Genomic DNA, 25,298 nt, shown 5'->3' with positions numbered 1-25,298 from the left:
TAGCACTGGCGTGTTCATAGAGCTTGATCCAATCTTCAACGTCCTCTCCCTCCAGGCCAGAGAACACACCAGGGTCGCGATGTTGGGCAACCGTGATGATTGGAGCAGTCGGACAAGAAGCCGAAGCCGTTGCAGAGGCGGTCTCGTCACCGGGAGGCATGGTGACAAGCTCGATGTACCGACCACTCCGGTGTTCCGTGGTGAGGACGGGGATCGCTGACCTCCTCTAGAATGTTACGTGTGGAAATACACAGATGAAAGAGGCTATATACAGGCTATTCACACTGGAGCCAGACCGTCAGGCCGACACTCGGTCGCACCAAGGGCACAGACCCACTTCGTCGTCGTTCCCGCGGCGGCTCGTCCCTTGAGCATCGCTCGATGATATCGTAATAATCAGCACTTTTATGTACTGCAGTGACTTTTGCCACCTTTAACTGTTCCGGAAATACACCGGCAGTGAGCGTGAGGTTGATAATATAGGCCAATACATCACATATCGATGGTGATATCAATTTCAACTCAGCAGAACCTATTTCATCAATCCCTGATGCAACATTATTTTTAAGCTTTCTAATTAAGTTTTCTACTTCAAGCAGATCTGTGGGTACCAAAAAAATGGCTGTGGCTTAGCTAAGGTTAAGCCCAGGATGCGAAGCATACTAGCCTTTATTTTAACGCGACAGCGTTAAGGAGCTCGTGTCGCAGAAAAGCCGGTGTCGTCGGCGTCGGCTCAGGCGTGCGGCGCTTGCTCAGGCGCACATTTCGTTGTCGCGCCGAACGCTGCGTTGCTCGACGCTCACCGCGTCCGATGCGGGGCGCGTAGTCGCTGCGCCGTAGCAAAGCCACCTAGAAACAGTCTCTGTAGCACGCCGCAGCCTTCGCTTCTCATTCCAACGAGCAGCTCTGTCTCCAGGAGGCATCTCACCTCGTTAGTGTCTAGCAGAGGCAAGCGCAGCTGCTTATATACCGCCGCGACGCCGCGAGCGACGGCGCGAGTTGGAGACCCGTTTCTCCTCTGTCGTGACGTCACGGTGTCACGTGGTATTGAAGGCGACACCGCCGCGCCTGAGGAGCTGGGTTGAGCTCTAGTAATATGCTTCGCATAAAAATAGAATAAGGCACAGTAGACTTGTCAGCAGTTGCGTTACTTTCCGCATTTCCATCGGTTGCTACGTAGGAGCCCGGATTTATAAAGTCTTCGTTCATGACATTGGCCAACTTTTCGCCGCTGAGTGTGTCGCCATTAATTGTGAGGTCGTTTAGCCTGTGACAGCCTTTATTCCGGTTCGTAAGCCCATTTATGACTTCCCATAATTTCGTCTGATTGTTGTAATTTTTTTAAAATAACGTTTCATAGTAGCTCGTTTTAGCCTTCCTTATGTCTGAAGTTAAAACATTTCTATATGCCTTGTATTTTGTGAACGCATCTATCTCTCTCGAATGGATGAAATCGTGGCACAACTTATTCTTTACTTCAATGCGCCTGTACAGATCAGAATTTATCCAAGGCTTTCTGCATTTTTTATTGATATCACGTGAGAACTCAAAGTGGAAATGCTGCTTCCTAACTAGCACGCAACAGCTTTAGGAAGGCGTTATAAGCTTTATCAGGGTTATTTTGCCTATAAACAGTGCTCCAGTCTAGGTTGTGAACTAAGTGAAAAAAGTGTTCCCGAGTTTTGCTATTTCAGTTCGATGAAGAAATGTCTGGGTTTTCGGTATGCAAAGGCGAGAAGTAGATAATACCAGAAAGAAGGTGGGCATATGATCACTTATGTCATATGAAAAAACCCCGGTTTTTATATTCTGCCAATTCAAATTTGAAGCACATATATCAAGTAGCGCAGCGCTTACTCATGTAATCCTAGTAGGTAATGTTATAAAATTTGCACTTCCATATGTAAGCAAAAGCGTTTCTAATTCTTTCGTATAGGGATCATTGGAACAGAGGTCAATATTTATATCGCCCATAATTACGCAAGGAGTATTCCAGAAAACAGTTGATTATAACACGTCAAGGAACTGAATCAATTTTTTGTGGCCACGGGGTGGCCTATATACATCAACTATTAAACATGGTCCAATACACATAGACATGCATTCAATATCATCATTCATGACAGATTATTTATCAAGCAGTTCACAAGAAAGCGTATCATTCAAATAAATAGCAAGACCTCCACCTTTTTGCTCTTCACGACAAAGGATTTCATTTCGATAACCTGGAGGGAATAGTGCATCTTCTTTACAAGTGATCCATGTTTCTGAGAAAACCAGTACATCAAACGCAATTGATAGAGACTAGAAAAACAGCAATGTCGTCGACTTTTCAAATTTTTATGCTTCTACAATTTATATGTAATGTGGGAGACAAGTTCTTTCTAGAGCGGAATTCAATATTAAATTCTGCAACATCATAATATTTGCGGTTATTAACAAGATAAAACATAATAAACCGTTTTCAATTTCGTATTTCAAATTGCATGTTCAAATCCCTATTTTACTCAGGCTTGCTTCATCCGCAATGTGTATCATTCGTGAACCTTCATCTTTGCGTGCTAGAAGTTTGCCACCAGATGTCCAGACACATTTCAAGCCAGTTTCTTTCTTTTTCTTTATTGCCGCTACAAGCAAAGCCTGGCCCCCATGAGTCAAATGCTCATTTTAAAAAATGGGCATTTTCTTCTTGCCCTAAACACTGAACTATCCAGCCTTTTCTTTCTACACTTCACCACAATGTCGTCACGTTTTGTTTTTTTGACAAAACGAACCATTACCTTCTGCACACCTGGTTTGGGAGTGCGAATCCACTGGCATGTGTCCATGTCAGCCGGATCAATCGTCGGGCCGACATCTTCCCCTATCTTTGTTACAATAGCCACTGGATCATTTCCTACCGGGGCACCTTTTATCTCAAGATTGTTTAGGCGCTGATACTACTCCAGCTCATAGCATTTTTGTGACAGTTTCTTGTTTTCTTCTTTTAGTTCCATGTTATGCCTGATGAGCTCTTGCATTTCAGCTCTCATATTCTTAATATCAGTGGCTGCATCTCTCACTCCACTGTAAGTATCAGAGCTAAACGTAATGCTGTCCTTAATTTCCCTCATCTCTATTCTGAAATCACGTTTGAAGTTTTCAAACGCTTTCGACAGCTCTTTAAGATCTTTTGCGTCAGTTGCGTCCTTCTCTGCATCTTTTCCGGCAATCTTTGTGGAGCCTTTCCCCATTAGCAAAGCAAATACACTTCACGCAAAACAAATACACTTCACGCCGTGTTCGGCAGCAGTGCACAAGAAGAGAAGCAAATTTAAAAGCAAGTAACACCACTTGTCGCCTGCAAAAGCAGAAGGTGTGTTACGATTGACGCTGTCTGTGCACCGCCGCCGAACTGCGTGGCCCACTCGGTGAAGCCGTTCTTTTATGCGTCTTCCACGGCCAGGTGGCGTTGTGGCCACGTGAAGATCCAAGCGCAGGCGCAGGACCACGGTGACCAAACTTGCAGCGGAGCGTCCGTCCACGTGGTTTATAAGGGTGGTTTTTCGTGAGCCGAGCGAATGACAGCGAGCCGCAAAAGCAGAAGGTGTGTTACGATTTGCACTGTCTGTACACCGCCGCCGAACTGCCACCGTCGCCTTCTACCGCCGCCGTAACACTTAGAGCTTTGCCAAGGTCGATTCAAATAGGTCGCGAAGCTTCGGCCGAAAAGCGGTTCAGTACAGATTGTCACCGACTTCAGCATGGGGGGTTATGGGAGCAGCGATCGAAGCGCGACTATGCTTGGAGGGAAGAAACATTGGGAAAGAAAAACGCGTTTTTAATTCGAACGAGACACAGTTAAATTCAATCAACGAAAATAAAATTCCTAGTCAATTTTATATATTCATGACGAGTTAAGAAAACTGAGCACGAGGTCGCGGGATCGAATCCCGGCCACGGCGGCCGCATTTCGATGGGGGCGAAATGCGAAAACACCCGTGCACTTAGATTTAGGTGCACGTTAAAGAACCCCGGGTGGTCGAAATTTCCGGAGTCCCCCACTACGGCGTGCCTCATAATCAGAAAGTGGTTTTGGCACGTAAAACCCCATATATTATTACGAGTTAAGAAAATACAAGTTTAATTTTATTATTATTCAGAAATGCATTTCTTTTCAGCGACCGTCGCTACAGGAGGCGTTGACGCCACTATCACTCGCAATGCAATGCACGTGTTGAAATGGGCAGAAAGGCGCACTCGTAAAGTTCACCTGTTGAAATACGCCCCCCTCACAGTTTGTGCTTTTTTGCTTGTCGAAGTTTGTCTGAATTTGGTGACGCGGGTAGCTTCATCGCTTCTTAATCTGTTCAGTTAAAAGGAGTGGGTTACGACCGCCAGATAATTGTGTAGTTTTTTTCGTGAGATTGCGCTGGCCGACGGGCTTGGCATCCAACAATAGGATCAGCACTCACACCTAAAGCTTTCGTCGGCCTCCAAAAAAAGCATGTTCTGTGCAGGGATGCGATTTCGACAACCGTACGGCTGGCCTTTTCCTGCATCGAGTTCCACGCTGACAGCTGGAAACGCCCATTAAGTCGAATGGCGGGGCATTTGAATATATAGCTCCAAAGGAAGGACAACAAAACAAATTTCGCGCCTTCGAAAACAAAATGACGTCACGTCTGCTTTTAACGTACATGGCGTCACATTATTTTTTCTTCCGCCGGAAGTGTTCCCACCACATACAGATGGCGCTAAGCCCCATGAACCGCCGATGGACAGCCATGTTTTGAACGTATGGGCTCCTATGGAAGCTTCGCTACCAGGTATATTTACCTTGGCATTGCTTTTTGTCACAGACAATTTTTAAAATGCTGGTGCAGCTAAAAAACACCCTATATACGTACTTGCTGTAGTGTCTCTGAATAATTACGCCATACCGGTGTAACTTAAAACAAAGTTCTTATATTCAATGGGATCTGCACAAGATGGCGAATGATGAGTAACAGCTGAGCGCGTCGCTCCCTTCAGCGCTAGTTGTCATGGAACTTGTCTTACTCGGTCAGTGTTAGTGTCGCACTTGTAAGTTAATATTGTTACGTAGGAAGACGCAGACGAAAAGCTTTGTACAAGTACATTTACAAGAAAATACGCTGCGCTAGGCCAAGAGGGAACAGCCCGCGCTAGCTTCTAATCGTTGTTGTCGTCGTCTTACTGCTCGGCTCTTCGTCATGGGATATACTATTCCGTAGCAGTACCCATGGCGGCGAAAGTGTGGTCCCAGAGCGACTAAAGGCCGGAGTTTGAAGCAGTGTAGTAGGTCTTGAGCCTACTGACGTGCACGACATCACTAGATGCCAGAGTAGATGACGAGGTTGAGCTCACAGGAGCAATTTCGTAGGTCACAGGCGTCACCTGGTGCAGCACGCGGTAGGGTCTTGTGTATCACGAAAGGAGCTTTTCTGAAAGTGCGACGTGACGAGAGGGCGACCAGAGGAGCACGAGTGCATTAGGCGAAAACTGTACATCACGGTGGCGGGCGTTGTACTGACGCTGCTGCGTGTTTTGCGAGTCCGTCAGTCGAGCACGGGCAAGCTGCCGTGCATGGTCGGCGAGGGCGATGGCGTCGCGCGCATACTCGGTTGTTGAGATCGCAGCAGGAGGAAGTACCGTGTCAAGGGGCAAGGTCGGTTCGCGACCGTAGAGTAGATAAAATGGAGAAACTCCGGCGGTGTCGTGCCGGGAAGAATTATAAGCAAATGTGACGTAAGGAAGGGCAACGTCCCAGTTGTGGTGGTCTTTCGAAACGTACTTAGACAGCATGTAGGTAAGAGTACGGTTTAACCGCTCTGTCAGGCCATTGGTTTGAGGATGGTATGATGTAGTATGATGTAGATGGTATGATGTATGATGTAGCTTGTGTTGAATAGAGCAGGAACGCACAATGTCGGCGACAGCTTTCGAGAGGAAGTTACGACCATGGTCAGTAAGCAGCTGTCGCGGGGCGCCATGCACTAAGATAATGTCACGCAAGAGAAAGTCCGCGACGTCAGTGGCGCAACTGGTAGGAAGAGCCCGCGTGATAGCGTATCGGGTGGCGTAATCAGTTGCGACGGCTACCAATTTGTTCCCAGAGGATGACGTGGGCAAGGGACCGAGGAGGTCTAATCCAACACGAAAGTACGGTTCCACAGGGACGGTGATCGGCTGAAGATGACCGGAAGGTAGCACCTGAGGTGTTTTCCGACACTGGCAGGGATCACAGGCAGGATCGAAATGGACCAGAATGGGAGGCGTTGTGAGAAGGTCGCTTAGAAGCGAGAATGCAGAGGCCTCGTTATCGCCCCACTGGAAAGGAGCGTCTTTTTTCAAAAGCTCGGTTAGTGGTCGTACTATGGCCGCGAAATTTTTCACGAAACGGCAGACGTACGAGCAAAGGCCCATGAAGTTGCGCACATAAAAAATTAAATTATGGGGTTTTACTTGCCAAAACCACTTTCTGATTATGAGGCACGCCGTAGTGGAGGACTCCGGAAATTTCGACCACCTGGGGTTCTTTAACGTGCACCTAAATCTAAGTACACGGGTGTTTTCGCATTTCGCCCCCATCGAAATGCGGCCGCCGTGGCCGGGATTCGATCCCGCGACCTCGTGCTCAGCAGCCTCACACCATAGCCACTGAGCAACCACGGCGGGTGAAGCTGCGCACATCCTTGACACACTTTGGAACAGGGAAGTGCGTAACAGCATGAATCTTGCCTGGGTCCGGTTGCACTCTGTTCGCGTCAACGAGGTGTCCAAGGAGGGTAATTTGGCGACGGCCGAATTGGCACTTCGATGCGTTGAGCTGCAGACCGGCTCGCCGAAAAACGTCCAGGTCTGCTGAGAGGCGCTCGAGGTGCGTAGCGAATGTTGTGGAGAATACTATAACGTCGTCCAAGTAGCACAGGCACGTGGACCATTTGAAACCGTGAAGGGAGTCCATCATGCGTTCCAAAGTGGCAGGTGCCTTACATAGACCGAACAGCATCACTTTGAATTGATAAAGACAGTCGGGTGTTACAAAGGCAGTCTTCTCGCGGTCGAGATCGTCCACGGCAATCTGTCAATCGCCGGAGCGAAGGTTAATAGAGGAGAAATAGCGAGCACCATGGAGGCAGTCAAGGGCGTCATCAATCCGAGGTAGGGGATACACGTCCTTTTTGGCAACCCTGTTAACGTGCCGATAATCCACGCAAAAGTGCCATGAGCCATCCTTCTTTTTTACCAGCACATCAGGTGACGCCCATGGACTACATGATGGTTCAATAATGTTCTTGGTAAGCATTTTGCTAACTTCGGTGTGAATAACTTGACGCTCAGCCGGTGATACTCGATACGGGCGGCGATGAATAGGAGGGGCATCGCCGGTATTAATGCGATGTTTGACAGCTCTTGTTTGGGCCAAAGGACGATCGTTAAAGCGAAAAATATCTTGGTAGGAAATCAGAACGCGGTAGAGCGCGCGAGCGTGCTCGGAAGGCATGTCTGGTGCAATCATTTTTTGTAAGCTGGCGATGGTACCAGTTGCCGACTGCGACGGTGGAGGAGGATCGGCTGAATTGTCGTCTACTGAAATTGATGCTACGGAGTGATCCTCGAGTGAGCAAAGTTGGGCCAGAGACATCCCGCGTGGCAGCACTTGTGTGGTCAAGCTAAAATTGACCACTGGCACGCAGACGCAATTCGCCGTAATAGGTAAAACTGTGTGATGTACTGTGATACCGTGTGTAAGGAGGACGTCTTCCATAGGAGCCGCCGTGTAGTGACCGTCGGGGACTGGTGGGGATGACACGAAGTCAACGTAAGTCAGTGCCGAAGGTGGCAAGCGAACGAAGTCGACAGAACTAAGGCGATTAGGGTGTTGTTGAGCGAGATCCAGAACAGGCAGGACGAGGCGGAGAGTACTGGCGGAGCAATCGATGAGAGCAGAATATTCGGAGAGGAAGTCTAAGCCGAGAATGATGTCGTGGGGACAGTGAGCGATGACTGTGAATAGCACGATTGTTGAGCGATCGGCGAAGGAGACGCGGGCGGTAGACATACCAATTACGGGGGCTGTTCCGCCATCGGCGAAACGGATAACAGGCGTCGTGGCGGGCGTGATAATTTTCTTGAGCCGGTTACGAAAGTCAGCGCTCATTACGGACAAATGCGCCCCAGTGTCTATGAGTGCAGACGCTGAAACACCGTCGACTTGCACGTCAAGAAGGTTCAGATGAGTGGGCAAAGTCAGTAGAGGATTTGGCGGTGTAGGGAGCAATGCAGCGTCACCTCGAGGTGCTGCATTGTCTAGTTTTCCGGCTGGGAGCGGCGTCCGAAGGGAGTCAGCGAATAGGAGCGGCGGGGCTGGGGAGAGCGAAGTTGTCGTCGTTGGGGCGAAGGCGAACGAGAATTAAAGCGGTTCGGTGCAGGAGAATCAGCGGTGGCGTTATCGGAGCGTGCGGCATAGGGACGAGAAGGGCCACCTGGGGGGCGAGAGTAGGCATTATAAGTGGGCCGGGTCGGGAAACTCCAGCGACTGCGACAGTGCCTAGAAATGTGCCTGATTCGATGGCAGTGGAAACAAATGGGCTTGTCAGCAGTGCGCCATTCAGATGGGTTGCGGGAACGTGGTGGGTAAGAAGATGCGGGACGGGGTGCAATCGAAGAAGCCGGGCGGGTATCAGGACGATGGGCCGAGCAGATGGTGGGAAGACCCATGTTTTCGAACTCTTGGCGGACAACTGCCTGGATCAGTGAGACCGTGACTGCAGATGTGTTGGTGGTACTGGAGTCGAAGGCAGCCGAATAGGCAGCCTCGATCTCACGCCGGACGATCCTGGTAACATCGGCAGTGTTGTTGGGACGAGGAGTGTCGGCACAGGAAGATGTCGCTGGGGTGTTGGGTGGCAGACGGGCGAAATTCTGGTCAATTCGTCGGCTTTTAGCGAGTACCAGGTGGCGGCACTCTTTTATAACAGCATCCACCGTTTGAGCAAGTTGAAGGCACCATCGGCAATGCCTTTGAGGATGTGGGCAACCTTGTCGGACTCAGTCCTGTTGGTGTCAACTTTGCGGCACAGAGCCAAGACGTCCTGATTGTTCGTTAAATAGGGCTCTGTTGACGTCTGCACACGGCCGCAAAGCGCCTTCTGCGCGGCAAGTTGGTGACCGTAGGGGTTGCCGAACAAGTCTCGAAGCTGTGGCTTAAGTGAATCCCAACAGGTGAGCTCATCTTCGTGCATGCGATACCAAACTCTAGCTGTGCCACCGAGGTAAAAGACTACGTTGGCGAGCATAATAGTCGGGTCCCACCGGTTATTGCGGCTGACATGTTCATACAGGCGGATCCAGTCATCGACTTCTTCCCCATCTTTGCCCGAGAATACGCCAGGATCACGGGGAGCGGGGAAAATTATGTAGGTCGTCGAGGTGGCAGCAGGTGTTGGAGCCGGCGGAGTCGGGTAGTCGACGCCGGGAGCCATGAAGGAAGGCTCGACGTACCGTCCACTGCGAAGCTCCGTGACGAGGTACAGGAAACGTCCACCTCCACCAGATATGTTACTTAGGAAGACGCAGACGAAAAGCTATGTACAAGTATATTTACAAGAAAATACGCTGCGCTTGGCCAAGAGGCAACAGCCCGCGCTAGCTTCTAATCGTCGTCGTCGTCTTACTGCTCGGCTCTTCGTCATTGGAAATACTATCCCGTAGCAATAATATCGATGCGTAGTTTATCAACTGAAAGGTTGAAAGGCACGTTGATCACCTTTCCAAAATTACAAGTCTCCTTCCAGTCATATCGTAAGAAACCAACAAACACTGCCACCAAGGACAATATAGGGGAAATTACTTGTGCTTAATATATGACATAAAGTAACGATAATTAATGGAAATAAAGTAGATGAAAAAACTACTTGCCGCTGATGGGTACCGAACCCACAACCATCGCATTTCGCGTGCTACCGCGGCGGTGTACAGCTACCGCGGCGCTGTTTCCCCATCCACTTTCTTGGGTATTTTATGTGTCCTAGTAGAACCCTGGGGGTGTTAGCCAGCGCCACCACTCACAGACCTTGGCGGCGGACGTGGAAGGCCCTTTGTTGCCGCAGGCGCCACGAGAACGTGACACCTGCGGCAACAGGTTGTGGGTTCGGTTCCCACCTCCGGCAAGTTATTTTTTCATCCACTTTAATTTCCAATAATTATCGTTTCTTTATTTCATTTATTAAGCACAAGTAATTTCCCCTATGTTGTCCTTGGTGTCAGTGTTTGTTGGCTTCTTATGATATGACTAATAAAAATCGGGCCCCTCTGCTAACACCCTTTCTTTCAAGTCTCCTGGCAATTTCTCATGGATGTCAAAGTGAGCGTGTATTTCAGTTGTTCACACTTTGCTAGTGTACTATGCTCGTCGTTAAGAAATGTAAATTTCGTTATCGCTGGTCCGCACTAGTTAGTGTGGTATCTGCCAAGTCTATGAGTCCTTTTACTTTGCGATGGCCAAGATTTTACGAACATCGCTGGATAACATTTTGTTCAGAGAAGGATCAGGACTTAAGCGGTATGTCGTGGAGGCGAAAGAAAAGCAAATTAGAACGCCGTAGCCTTCTCAGTGTTTTCGCATCAAGATGGAATAGCCTTAAATTTTTCACATACCTTGTCACCAGAAGTTTGCGATTACAAGATTGTTGATCAGATAGAGCTACCCTTCAAGGCCCCAATGTCAACTTCGACGGTATGGATTTGAAAGAACATCTGGTTCCGTTGAACATCCACAAAAGCCAACCAAATTTTCAGTGTGCAACAGACCACTAGGGCTTCTTGTTTCGAGTCGATCAGCTGATCATTCGTGAAAGATCTGGCTTTAGATTCAACGTCCCCGGACGGTAAAATGAATAGCCTACAAATACACTGCAGACGAAACCAATACTTGCAGCCAGTCAAACATAATAAACAGTTTGCAGCTGCTCGAGACTGCGACCAAACAACGATTGCCAGGACAGCAAGGACATTCCAAGTCACTAACGTGTGGGAGTAGACAAGGTAAACTCTCGAACCCATTTGTTCCCTAAGCAAGCGTCTCCGTGAGACTGCTCCCATAAAGTGGCACTCGAGGTTGCCGGTGCAGGTACTGACGAATAGCGTTAGCGCAGTAAAGGCCAACACAAGCAGTGCAGCGGGGATACACAGCATTACGGTAGCCGGTAAGAGCAGATAGGGTAAACGCTCCTCCGGAATAGACGTCGTGCGGCTTTTCAATGAACATCTTTCACGCCAACTTGGGTGGCTAGGTACATAGCACTGTGTATGTGCCCCTTCTCAACGAACCTCTTTCGCGCCGACTTGGGTAACTGGGTATGAACTCTTTTCACGCCAACTTTGGTTAATGGGCATGTGTCCCCTTCAATCAACCTGTTTCACGCCAACCTATGACACTAGACATATAACACCGAGTACGTGCGTCCCTTCAATCAACCTGTTTCACGCCAACTTATGTCACTTGATATGTGACGCTGAGTATGTGCGTCCCTTCAATCAACCTCTTTCACGCCACCTTCGGTCACTTATTACGTGACGTTGGGTATGTGCCTCTCTTCAATGAACCTTATTCACGCCAACTTGGGTGGCGTGGTATGCAACACTGGTTATGTGCCTCCATTCAATCAACCTGTTTACCGCCAACTTATGTCACTTGATATGTGACGCAGAGTATGAGCCTCTCTTCAATGAACCTTTTTCACGCCAACCTGGGTGGCCTTGTATGCAACACTGGCTATGTGCCTCCCTTCAATCAACCTGTTTCACGCCAACATATGCCACGTGATATGTGACGCGGTGTATGTGCCTCTCTTCAATGAGCCTCTTTCACGCCACCTTGATTGCCTGGTTTGCAAGATTGGCTATGTGCCTCCCTTCGAAAACCTGTTTCACGCCAATTTATGTCACTTGATACGTGAAGCTGGGTATGTGCCTCTCTTCAGTGAACGTCTTTCACACCAAGTTGAGTGGCCTGGTATGCAACACTGGCTATGTGCCTCCCTTCAAACAACCTGTTTCACGCCAACTTATGTCACTTGATAAGTGACGTTAGATATGTGCCTCTCTTCAATGAACGCTTTGCATGCCAACTTGGGTGGCCTGGTATGCAACACTGGCTATGTGCCTCCCTTTAATCAACCTGTTTTATGCCAACATATTTTGCTCGATATGTGACGCTGGGTATGTGCCTCTCTTCAATGAACGTCTTTCACACGAACTTGCGTGGCCTGGTATACAGCCCTGGCTCTGTGCCTCCCATCAATCCACCTGTCGCATGTCAACAAATGTCACTTGATGTGTCACGCTGGGTATATGCCTCACTTCAATTACGTCGTTCACGCCAACTTGGTTGGCCTCATACGCAGCACTGGCTATGGGCCTCCCTCCAATCAACGTGTTTCATGCCAACTTATGTCACTTGATATGTGACGTTGGGTATGCGCCTCTCTTCAATAAACCTTTTTCGCGCCAACTTGTGCGGCCTGGTATGAAACACTGGCTATGTGCCTCCATTCACCCAACCTGTTTCACGCCAGCATATGTCACTTGATATAGGATGCTGGGTCTGTGCCTCTCTTCAATGAACGTCTTTCACGCCAACTTCGATAGCCTGGTACGCAACACTGGCTATGTGCCTCCCTTCAATCAACCTGTTTCATGCAAACATATCTCTTTGATATGTGACGCTGGTGATGTGCCTCTCTTTAATGAACGTCCTTCACGCCATCTTGGATGGCCTGATATGCAACACTGGCTATGGCCTGCCTTTAATCAACCTTTTCACGCCAGCTTATGGCACTTGACATGTGACGTTGGCTGTGTGCCTCGCTTCAATGAATCTTTTTCGCGCCATCTTGGGTGGCCTGGTATGCCAACTGGCTATGTGCGTCCCTTCAATCAACCTGTTTCATGCCTTCATATTTCACTTGATATGTGCTGGGTATGTGCCTCTCTTCAATGAACGTATTTCACACCAACTTGGGTGGCCTGGTACGACACACTGGCTATATGCCTTCCTTCAATCAACCTGTTTCACGCCAACATGTGTCACTTGATATGTGACGTTAGATATGTGCCTCGCTTCAATGAACGTCTTTCACGCCAACGTGGGTGGCCTGGTACGCAACACTGGCTATGTGCCTCCTTTCAATCAACCTGTTTCACGCCAACATACGTCACTTGATATGTGAAGCTGGGTATGTGCCTCTCTTCAGTGAACGTCTTTCACACCGAATTGAGTGGCCTGGTATGCAACACTGGCTATGTGCCTCCCTTCAAACAACCTGTTTCACGCCAACGTCATATCTAACGTCACTTGATAAGTGACGTTAGATATGTGCCTCTCTTCAATGAACGCTTTGCATGCCAAATTGGGTGGCCTGGTATGCAACACTGGCTATGTGCCTGCCTTCAATCAATCTTTTCACGTACACTTATGTCACTTGATATGTGACGTTGGTTATGTGCCTCTCTTCAGTGAACGTCTTTCACACCAACTTGGGTGGCCTTGTACGCGACACTGGCTATATGCCTCCCTTCAATCAACCTGTTTCACGCCAACATATGTCACTTGGTATGTGACGTTAGATATGTGCCTCTCTTCAATGAACGTCTTTCACACCAACTTGTGCGGCCTGGTATGCAACACTGGCTATGCCTCCATTCACTCAACCTGTTTTATGCCAACATATGTCACTTGATATGTTACTATTGGAATGCATCATGTAACCGCACAAAACAAGGGACAAAGAAGGAACACACAAGACAGGCGCGGAAAATCAGCTAAGCTGAGTTGAACTGAGCTGAGCTGGGCCGAACTGAGCTGAGCTTAGTTGAAGTTCCGCGCCTGTCTTGTGCGTTCCTTCTTTATCCCTTGTTTTTGTGCGGTTACATCATGCACTCCAATAGCGACCACCAACTAGCCTGCTTATCCCTGTTAATTGATATGTGACTTTGGGGATGTGCCTCTCTTAATTCAACGTCTTTCACGCCAACTTGGGTGGCCTGGTACGCAACACTGGCTGTGTGCCTGCCTTCAATCAATCTTTTCACGCCAACCTATGTCACTTGATATATGACGTTGGTTATGCGCCTCTCTTTGATGAACCTTACTCCCGCCAACTTGTGCGGCCTGGTATGCAACACTGCCTATGTGCCTCCATTCACTCAACCTGTTTCGTGCCACCATATGTCACTTGATATGTGATGCTGAATCTGTGCCTCTCTTCAATGAACGACTTTCACGCCAACATCGATAGCCTGGCATGCAACTCTGGCTATGTGCCTCCCTTCAATCAACCTGTTTCATGCCAACCTATGTCACTTGATATGCGACGTTGGGTATGCGCCTCTCTTCAATGAACCTTTTTCGCCCCAACTTGTGCGGTCTGGTATGCAAAACTGGCTATGCGCCTCCCTTCAATCGACCTGTTTTATGCCAACATATTTCACTTGATATGTGACGCTGGGTATGTGCCTCTCTTCAATGAACGTCTTTCACACCAACTTGGGTAGCCTGGTACGACACACTGGCTATATGCCTCCCTTCAATCACCCTGTTTCACGCCAACATATGTCACTTGATATGTGACGTTAGATATGTGCCTCTCTTCAATGAACGTCTTTCACGCCAACCTCGGTGGCCTGGTACGCAACACTGGCTATGTGCCTCCCTTGAATCAACGTGTTTCATGCCAACTTATGACACTTGATATGTGACGCTTGGTATGCGCCTCTCTTCAATGAACCTTTTTCGCACGAACTTGTGCCGTCTGGTATGCAACACTGGCTATGTGCCTCCTTTCAATCAACCTTTTTCACGCCAACATATTGCCACATCCTATATGGTCCCCGCAGGTATGTGCCAGGCGATGAGAACGACGCTGAAGTGGCGCGTGAGTGGAAAAACAGAGACGACAACGACGTCGCGTTGACTGCTCTCATAAAAGTGCTTTTAGACGTCCTCTACGCCGGCTTTCCCGTCTCCTAATAGGCTGCGACACTGGTGGAGGTGCGGGGTAGGATTGTCTCATGCTCGGCACCCCTTCGCGGAGCCATACCTCGAAAGCGGAATCACCTTCGTTCATCGAAACTCCTGTTCACCGGTACAGTCGCCGCCTGCTAGGCCTGACGCCCGAGTTCAACCTTTTGCAGGACCCTGCTGGACCGCGTCAACCTACTTCCGCCATGGCTACTGCAACTGCATCGCAGGTGACGCTGCAGAATCCTAAGATACCAGAAATTTTCCACGGCGACGCTTTTGAGGATGTCCACGATTGGCTTGACCAATTTGAGCGTGACGCCACTTATAATGACTGGGGCTCCCAGCAAAAGCTGTCTATCTATTTTGCGCTTCAAGACAGTGCGCGGACGTGGTTTGTGAACCGGGAGAGAAATTTGACCACGTGGGATGCCTTCCGCACCCAGCTGCTAGACACGTTCACTAGTAGCGACAGAAGAGACAACGCGCAGCGCCTACTTGAATCTCGTATTCAAAAACCAAACGAGAGCGTTGCCATGTTTGCAGAAGATATGGCCCGCCTTTTCCGCAGAGCAGACCCTGAGATGGCCGACGAAAAGAAGTTGCGCTATTTCTTGCGCGGAGTGAAGGAGGAACTCTTTGCCGGGGTCGTGCGGAACCCACCGACGACAGTGGCCGAATTTACCAAGGAGGCTACCGCTATAGAACGGGCACTACAGCAACGGTACCGCCAATATGATCGCAAGAGCTCGCCGGTGAATGCTTCCATCCTACCTGAGAACTGCAGCACGTCTCTACGTGAAGTCATCAGAGAGATTGTGCGAGAGGAGATCCGGCAGCTCGGGATCTCTCCCATGGCACCAGCGGTGGCTCCTGTCGCTGATATCGTTCGGGAGGAAGTTCGAGAGGCCTTTTCGTCGCCCGACTGGCAGGCGGTGCCGCGAAGATTGACCTACGCGGAAGCTGTCTGCCTTCCACCTCCTGCCACTTCGATGCTGCTGACACCGTCGACCACTACGACGCAGCCATCACCGCCACCCCCGACGCCCTATTTTTGACAGTCACAGCCGCCGCCAACTATGCCGTATCGCCGCCAGTCGATCGCTCCGCCTCGTTTCTACAGTGAATCCTCTGCCGGCTACCCGCTTCGAAAGACCGATTTGTGGCGTACCGCTGACCGCCGGCCGCTATGCTTTCATTGCGGCGAAGCAGGACATGTTTACCGCACGTGCCACTACCGCGCGGCTGGGTATCCAAAATTTTCCAGCTGCAGTTACCCTGTGTCCGATGCTGCACGTAGCCGCGACGGAAATTCTACAAACTTTCGGCCAGAAGGTTCAACGACGCCTCGATTGCGTTCCCCCTCTCCGGCTCGTTACACCCCACCGACCCGTCGCGATTTTTCTGACGCCTTGGGGCAGGTCCCCTAGCCCGTGCCGGGGGAAACTAGACGCAGCGACCTCCGGGGGCGAGGTTGCAAACCAGCTAGCTACCCAAGAGCCCCCATCTCCGACGATCGACGACTCTACAACTCTGACGACTCCAACCACACCTCCTGTAACCGACGCCGTCAGCGCCGATCTTGTTTCCATTGACGGCCACCAAGTGGCCGCTCTCGTCGATACTGGTTCGCATTTTTCGATAATCAGTCAAAAGCTGGCCGACAGGCTGCGAAAAGTGAAGACGCCGTGGACCGGGCCCAACATCAGAACTGCCGGTGGCCAGTTGATGACGCCGATCTGAAAATGCACAGCCAGAATAGTAATCGCCGGTGCAACCTTCGTCGCCACCCTCGTCATTCTCTTTGAGTGTTGTAAGGAACTTATATTGGGGATGGATTTTTTGAGAGAGTATGGTGCAGTGATTAATGTCCGTGACCTCGTCGTCACATTTTCTACGAGTTCAGATGACGTCGACCCCGCGGAGCACCAGCGACCCCGCTTACGTATCGCCGACGACGACCTCACGCTTCCGCCGCGAAGCTGTTCCCTCGTGCCTGTAATCTGCGACAACTTCAACACTGGCACTGGCGTCGCTGAACACATCGACGCACTGGTACTGAGTCAAGGCGTTTCCATCGCCAGGGCCGTAATTAACGTACACGACGGACGTGCTGAACTCCTGCTGACGAAGTTTACCGGGGAACGCCGACACATTGTTAAAGGCGCGGCTGTTGCTTCCTTCGACGAATATACATCAATACAGGACGGCCTCTCAGTGGAGCACGCGACGTTCACTGGGGCTATGCCTGCCCTTGTGGTCGATATCAGTCCCACCTTATCGCCCGTCGAACGCAGCAGCCTTCTTGAGCTCACTGATATGTTTAAGAGCTGCTTCTAATTCACGTCACGAGTTAGCCAGACGCCGCTCACTAAGCACCGCATTGTCACCGAAGCCGACGCCAGACCAATTCGGCAGAATCCTTATCGTGTAGCACCAAAAGAGCGCGAGGCAATCCAGACACAAGTGAAGACGATGCTTGACGACGGCGTTATTCGGCCATCTAAGAGTCCTTGGGCATCGCCTGTCGTATTGATGAAAAAGAAGGATGGTAGCCTGCGCTTCTGCGTCGACTACCGAAAACTCAACCTGATCACAAAGAAAGACGTTTATCCGCTACCGCGTATCGACGATTTGTTGGACAGGCTACGAAACGCACGTTACTTTTCGTCGATGGATTTGAAAAGCGGCTACTGGCAAATAGAAGTTGATGAGAGAGACCGTGAGAAGACCGCTTTTGTTACGCCCGACGGACTTTATGAATTTCAGGTGCTCCCCTTCTGTTTGTGTTTTGCGCCGGCAACGTTTCAACGACTAATGGACACTGTACTCTCAGGCCTCAAATGGCAAACCTGTCTGGTCTACCTCGACGACGTGATTGTTTTCTCCGTAACGTTCGAGGAACACTTACGGAGACTAAAGATGGTCTTCGAAGCAATACGCTCAGCTGGTCTAACTTTAAAACCTGAAAAGTGCCATTTTGTCTTTGAAGAACTTCAATTTCTCGGTCACGTTGTTAGTCGTGAAGGTGTCCGACCGGACCCCGATAAAATATCTGCCGTTGCTAATTTCCCAACGCCATCAAATAAAAAGGCCATGCGACGTTTTCTGGGCCTTTGCGCCTACTACCGACGGTTTATTGCGGAATTTTCGCGTATCGCATGACCATTGACCCATCTTACCAGAGAGGATGTCCCCTTTGTGTGGGGTGAAGACCAGCAACGGGCTTTTGATGACCTACGGCAACGGCTGCAGGCGCCTCCCGTCCTCGCACACTTTGATGAAGACGCTCCTACGATTCTTCATACCGACGCTAGTAATGTTGGCCTCGGCGCAGTGCTTGTAGAGCGGCAGGACGGCACCGAAAGAGTGATTGCTTACTCCAGCAGGACGCTTTCCAGGATGGAGGCTAACTACTCCACTACAGAAAAAGAATGTCCCGCTCTGGTGTGGGCCGTCCTGAAATTTCGGCCATATTTGTATGGTCGGAGTTTCACCGTTGTCAGTGATCATCATGCACTTTGCTGGCTGACTAATTTAAAAGATCCAGCTGGTCGGCTTGCGCGCTGGAGTCTTCGGCTCCAAGAGTTCGACTTCACGGTTGTGTACAAATCGGGGAAACGACACACCGACGCCGACTGCCTCTCTCGGTCTCCTGTTGAGACTGCAGTCCACGACGATGATGACGCGGGTTTTCTAGGCGTGCTAGATACTGTCGACGTTTCACGCCACGAACGCGAGGACGCAGAACTGGTTCCTCTTTTCGATTACTTAGAGGGAAAAACAAGCAGCGTGCCGAGGTTATTCGCGAGAGGGCTGCCTTCGTTTTGCTTACGCCACGACGTTATCTATAAAAAGAACTTTTCACGTAATGGCAGCAGCTACCTACTCGTCATTCCCGCATCTCTTCGCGACGAAGTCCTACATGCCTGTCACAACGAGCCGACCGCTGCTCACTTGGGACACACCCGCACATTGGCAAGAATTAGGCTAAAGTACTATTGGCCAAGACTTGCGTCGATCGTGAAACGTTACACACAGACATGCCTAGATTGCCAGCGCCGCAAAGCCCTACCCGGCAAGCCAGCTGGACTGCTGCATCCTGTCAGATACCGCGAGCGCCGTTCGAACAAATTGGCATGGACCTTTTAGGTCCATTTCCACTGTCTACTGCCGGAAATAGATGGATAATCGTCGTCACTGATTATCTTACTCGATACGCTTAAACAGCTGCTATCCAACGTGGAACAGCAGCCGAAGCAGCGCGATTTTTCGTCGAAGCCGTCGTCCTAAGGCATGGCGCTCCCGCAGTGGTCATAACAGACAGAGGATCTGCGTTCACGGCTGCGCTTCTGGATACCGTGTTGCGACTAAGTGGTACCACTCACCGAAAGACCACGGCTTATCATCCCCAAACCAATGGGCTGACAGAACGTATGAATAAGACACTGGCAGACATGATGAGTATGTACATCGACGTCGACCACAAGAACTTGGACGAGATTTTACCATATACGTTACATTTGCGTATAACAGGCTCGCCAAGAGACAACACGCGTGACGCCTTTCAACCTCGTTTACGGACGCGAAATGACAACAATGTTGGACGCAATGCTGCCACACGAGTACGGTGACGACGAGACTGGTGCCGAGGAGTTTACGCAACGCGCAGAGGAAGCACGGCAGCTTGCGCGTTTGCGAATCCAAGAACGACAGGAATACGATGTCCGACACTACAATCTTCGGCACAGACCTGTCACATACAACGTCGGTGACCAGGTGTGGATCTGGACTCCGATTCGTCGGCGGGGGCTGTCTGAAAACGGCCCGTACACAGTTCTGTGCCGCATCAGCGATGTGAATTATGAAGTTGTCCCCGACAGCCATAACTGCTCCAAACGCCGGCGGCATCTGCCCGAGGTTGTGCACGTGCTTCGTATGAAGCCCTAAATTTCCTCATGACCTCAACTTTGCACCGTCTGTGCCCAGCCTGCGGCGGCTGGTGCATCGGGACGATGCCTTTTTTTTTTTTCAAAGCGGGGGCAAATGCCACATCCTATATGGTCGCCGCGGGTATGTGCCAGGCGATGAGAACGACGCTGAAGTGGCGCGCGAGTGGAAAAACGGAGACGACAACGAGGTCGCGTTCACTGCTCTCATAAAAGTGTTTTTACACGTCCTCTACGCCGGTTTTCCCGTCTCCTAATAGGCTGCGACAATATGTCACTTTATATGTGAAGCTGGGTATGTGCCTCTCTTCAGTGAACGTCTTTCACACCAAGTAGAGTGGCCTGGTATGCAACACTAGCTATGTGCCTCCCTTCAAACAACCTGTTTCACGCCAACATAGGTCACTTGATAAGTGACGCTAGATATGTGCTTCTCTTCAATGAACGCTTTGCGTGCCAACTTGGGTGGCCTGGTATGCAACACTGGCTATGTGCCTGCCTTCAATCAATCTTTTCACGCACACCTATATCACTTGATATGTGACGTTGGCTATGTGCCTCTCTTCAATGAACGTCTTTCACACCAACTTGGGTGGCCTGGTACGCGACACTGGCAGTATGCCTGCCTTCAATCAACCTGTTTCACGCCAACATATGTCACTTGATATGTGACGTTAGATATGTGCCTCTCTTCAATGAACGTCTTTCACACCAACTTGGGCGGCTGGTATGCAACACGGGCTATGTGCCTCCCTTCAATCAACCTGTCTCATGTCAACATGTGTCACTTGAAAAGTGACGCTGGGTATGTGCCTCTCTTCAAATAACGTCGTTCACGCCAACTTGGGTGGCCTGGTACGCAACACAGGCTATGTGCCTCCATTCACTCAACCTGTTTGACGCCAACATATGTCAATTGATATGTGACGCTGGGTCAGTGACTCTCTTCAATGAACGTCTTTCACGCCAACTTCGATAGCCATGTACGCAACACTGGCTATGTGCCTCCCTTCAAACAACCTGTTTCACGTCTACTTTTGTCACTTCATAAGTGACGTTAGATATGTGCCTCTCTTCAATGAACGTCGTGCATGCCATCTTGGGTGGATTGGTATGCGACGCTGGCTATATGCCTCCCTTCAATCAACCTGTTTCATGCCAACATATGTCACTAGATATGTGACGCTGGGTCTGTGCCTCTCTTCAATTAAACGCCTTTCACGCCAACTTCGATAGCCTCGTACGCAACACGGGCTATGTGCCTCCCTTCAATCAACCTGTTTCATGCCAACATATGTCACTTGATATGTGACGCTGGGGATGTGCTTCTCTTTAATGAACGTCTTTCACGCCAATTTGGATGGCCTGGTATGCAACACTGGCTATGTGCCTCCCTTCAATCAGTCTTTTCACGCCAACTTATGTCACTTGAGATGTGGCGTTGGCTATGTGCCTCTCTTCAATGAACCTTTTTCGCGCTATCTTGGTTGTCCTGGTATGCCACACTGGCTATTTGCGTCCCTTCAATCAACCTGTTTCATGCCAACATATTTCACTTGATATGTGACGCTGCGTATGTGCCTCTCTTCAATGAACGTCTTTCGCACCAACTTGGGTGGCCTGGTACGACACACTGGCTATATGCGTCCCTTCAATCAACCTGTTTCACGCCAACATATGTCCCTTGATATGTGACGTTAGATATGTGCCTCTCTTCAATGAACCTTTTTCGCGTCAACTTGTGCGGTCTGGTATGCAACACTGGCTATGTGCCTCCTTTCAGTCAACCTGTTTCACGCCAACATATGCCACTTGATATGTGAAGCTGGGTGTGTGCCTCTCTTCAGTGAACGTCTTTCACACCAAGTTAACTGGCTTGGTATGCAACACTGGCTATGTGCCTCCCTTCAAATAACCTGTTTCACGCCAGCTTATGTCACTTGATAAGTGACGTTACATATGTGCCTCTCATCAATGAACGCTTTGCATGCCAACTTGGGTGGCCTGGTATGCAACAATGGCTATGTGCCTGCCTTCAATCAATCTTTTCACGCCAACTTATGTTACTTGATATTTAACGTTGGCTATGTGCCTCTCTTCAATGAACGTCTTTCACTCCAACTTGGGTGGCCTGGTACGCGACACTGGCTATATGCCTCCCTTCAAACAACCTGTTTCACGCCAACATATGTCACTTGATATGTGACGTTAGATATGTGCCTCTCTTCAATGAACCTCTTTCTCACCAACATGGGTGGCCTGGTATAAAACACTGGCTATGTGCCTGCCTTCAATCAATCTTTTCACGCCAACTTATGTCACTTGATATTTGACGTCGGCTATGTGCCTCTCTTTAATGAACCTTATTCTCGCCAACTTGTGCGGCCTGGTATGCAACTCTGGCTATGTGCCTCCATTCACTCAACCTGTTTCATGCCAACGTGCAGGCACATACGCTGAGTATGTGCCTGTCTTCAATGAACGTCTTCCACGCCAACTTGGATGGCCTCTTATGCAACAGTGACTATCTGCCTGCCTTTAGTCAACCTCTTTCACGCCAACTTATGTCACTTGATATGTGATGTTAGATATGTGCCTCTCTCCAATGAACGTCTTTCACGCCAACTTGGGTGGCCTGGTACGCAACACTGGCTGTTGAAATCCAGAAAGCGGTGCCGAAGTAGGGAACGTCTTCTTTATTCGACTCTTGCAAAAACAACTAAAAAATGCAGGCGCGCGCTCGGCTCCACGCTAGTTTTTCACTTCGTCTTCTTCGCTTCTTTTTTTGGAGCATAATATTTAACAGCTCCCGGCCGAACAATTAGCGAGTGCTTGTTTCTTTTCAACATGGAGCTTGTCCAGCAAATTCTAGGTGGTACAGCATCTGTAGCGGTCTCCGCAACGTGTTGCCACTAGAAGTGCGCACTTTGCATGAGCGAACTTTACCGTTGCTGCCCGGAAATAATTCAATCACTTGTCCAATCTTCCACAATTGTCTTGGCGAGTTTAATTCTTTTATGAGTACTATGTCTCCAAGCTTCACTGATTCTGAGTGTCTTGTTTCATTAATGTGAGCTGAACGAAGTTCTTGGAGATACTCTCGTCGCCACCGGTTCCAGAGATTGTTTAACACATGTTCTCTGTGTTTCCATCTGCGCTGAAGTAATTCGCGTGACGACGGTGTCTTTTTTGATGCTGCGTTCGACAAGTCTGGAGGAAGCATAGTCAATCTTTGGCCTATGAGGAAATGACTTGGCGTAAGCGGCATTGGTTCAGAGGCTTCTGCATACACAAATGTTAGCAGTCATGAATTTGTCATCGCTTCTACTTGGTAGAGCGTGGTCGAAAGTTCTTCAGAGGTAAAGAAACTGTTTTCTAGTGTTTTCTTCAATGTAGACTTCACAGATCAAATGAGTCGTTCCCAAAATCCTCCCCACCAGGGAGCTTGTTCGGTGATAAATTTCCAAACAATCATGTGACTTCCGAAATACGATTGTACTTCCTGTGATTTCATTAATTCATAAAGTCGCTGGATCTTCCTTGAGGCCTTTCTAAATGTCTTGGCGTTGTCGGAATATAGAGTCTTACAAATTCCTCGTCGTGCAGGAATTTGTCGTAAGTAAGACTGGTGACAAGCTCCAGATGAACCGCTCTAACGACTGCACATGTGAAGATGAGTATATAACACTTTTTCGTTGGTCCTCTGTTATCTTTGTGTAGAAGCGGTCCGGCAAAATCGATACCACTGACTTCGAAAGGTGGGGAGGGTTGAACACGTTCAGCTGTCAGAGGCGCGAAGGACTCCGAGTATGGCTTGCAGGAATATCGTCTGCAGACCGTGCATTCGTGAATGACTTTCTTTACAACCTGCCTGGTCCTCAATATCCAAAAGTTTTCTCTCAGTTCAGTCAAAAGAAAACTGAGTCTAGCGTGTAAAAGTCGTTGGTGTTCCTTCTTGACCAACAGCGTTGTGAATGTGTCTGACGCGGGAAGCAGAATGGGGTGCTTGGAACTTTCCCGGAGGTTGCTGAACTGGAGACGACCTCCCAAGCGAAGAAGCCCTAATTCGTCGTGATATGGCCTGAACCGCTGGAGTGTAACGTCCGTTCGGCTTACATCCGGTCCAAATACTTTATCTTGTGTTCGACGTATCCAATAAATTTCAGCCTCTTGTACTTCAGTTGCGTCTAAAGGTCCCTTCTTTCTGGTGTCTGTGTACCTTCAATTTCTACCAAATCGTTGTATCTACGCAGTTATACGCATCAGTCGGTTATAAGAGCTATAGTCGTTGATGTTTACAATTGTAAGCACTGGTCGAGCAGCTGCTTTCAAACACGTAATTTCCTCTCCTAGGCCGACTGTATCCTGCATTGCTGCTGCTGTACAAGTAGTTTCTTCTATTTCGATGTATCCTCGGTGTAGCAGGGGTCGTTGATTGTCGTTTCAGTGTAGAGAAAGTTTAGCCTTTCCACCAAATTGAACTTTGTAAGAGTTGCTCCGCAGTGGATCCTCTTGACAGTAAATCGGCTGTCATTTTGATCACTCTGACAATGTCTCCACATGTTCAAATCAGTTAGGGAGAGTATCTCTGTAACTCGGTTTGCTACGAACTGTTCTTAACGTTTCGCTGAACCGCGTAGCCAATGAATCACGATCATAGAATCTGTCCACATTACTGTTTCAATGTCCTCTAGATTTAGGGCATGTTTCACTATTGCAGCTAGTCGAGCTGCAACTAGGACTCCTGTCAGTTCTAATCGTGGCACAGTTATCCTTTGTATAGGTGCGACTCTCGACTTGGCTAGTAGTAGCTGAACTGTTGTGGCTCCCTTGAAATCTCGTATCTGAAGGTAAAGCACCGCGCCGTACGCAACTGGGCTAGCGTCACTAAAAGCGTGTATTGTAACCTGCACATTCTTGCCCAGGAGGGTTTGACCAAAATATCTATTGACTTCCAGCTGGTCAACAGTTCTGAGGCCTTTAGTCCACGCTGTCCACTCTATAAGAAGAGACTCAGGAAGAGGCGCATCCCATGTGTATTGCTCTAACCACAGTTTTTGTATAAATAACTTGACTACCAGCACGAACGGCGCTAAGAATCCAAAGGGATCATACATGAGTGAGGCGAAGCTTAAGATCTGTCTCTTCATAACCCTTTGTTCGCTCAATGATTCAATCATCTTCGTTAGTGATGGCCTTAAGATGTCTTTGTCGGTATCCCAAATGAGACCAAGAACCTTGTTTTCGTTTTCTACACCGAACTGTACATTTAAATCTCTACTATTGTAAAAGTTTCGTAAGTGTCCATCATTTGTCGTCCACTT

At 49.2% G+C, this 25,298-nt stretch overlaps 1 protein-coding gene across 5 annotated transcripts in view; it reads left to right on the top strand.

The window, feature by feature from the left end:
- LOC135917928 (leucine-rich repeat and fibronectin type-III domain-containing protein 4-like) overlaps positions 1–25,298 on the top strand; it is a 367,177-nt gene that overhangs the window by 334,778 nt on the left and 7,101 nt on the right. Inside the window, exon 7 of one of the 5 annotated variants that reach the window (XR_010569459.2) lies at positions 56–200. The exons of the other annotated variants lie outside the window; for them this stretch is intronic. The gene's annotated coding sequence lies outside the window, so the exon portion shown is untranslated. The remainder of the gene's footprint in view (positions 1–55; positions 201–25,298) is intronic. 5 annotated transcript variants of the gene reach the window in all.

The sequence above is a fragment of the Dermacentor albipictus genome, chromosome 5 (assembly GCF_038994185.2).
Source record: "Dermacentor albipictus isolate Rhodes 1998 colony chromosome 5, USDA_Dalb.pri_finalv2, whole genome shotgun sequence".
NCBI lineage: Eukaryota > Metazoa > Arthropoda > Arachnida > Ixodida > Ixodidae > Dermacentor > Dermacentor albipictus.
The sequence above is the reverse complement of the archived record's forward strand: the minus strand, read 5'-3'. Positions and strand labels throughout refer to the sequence as shown.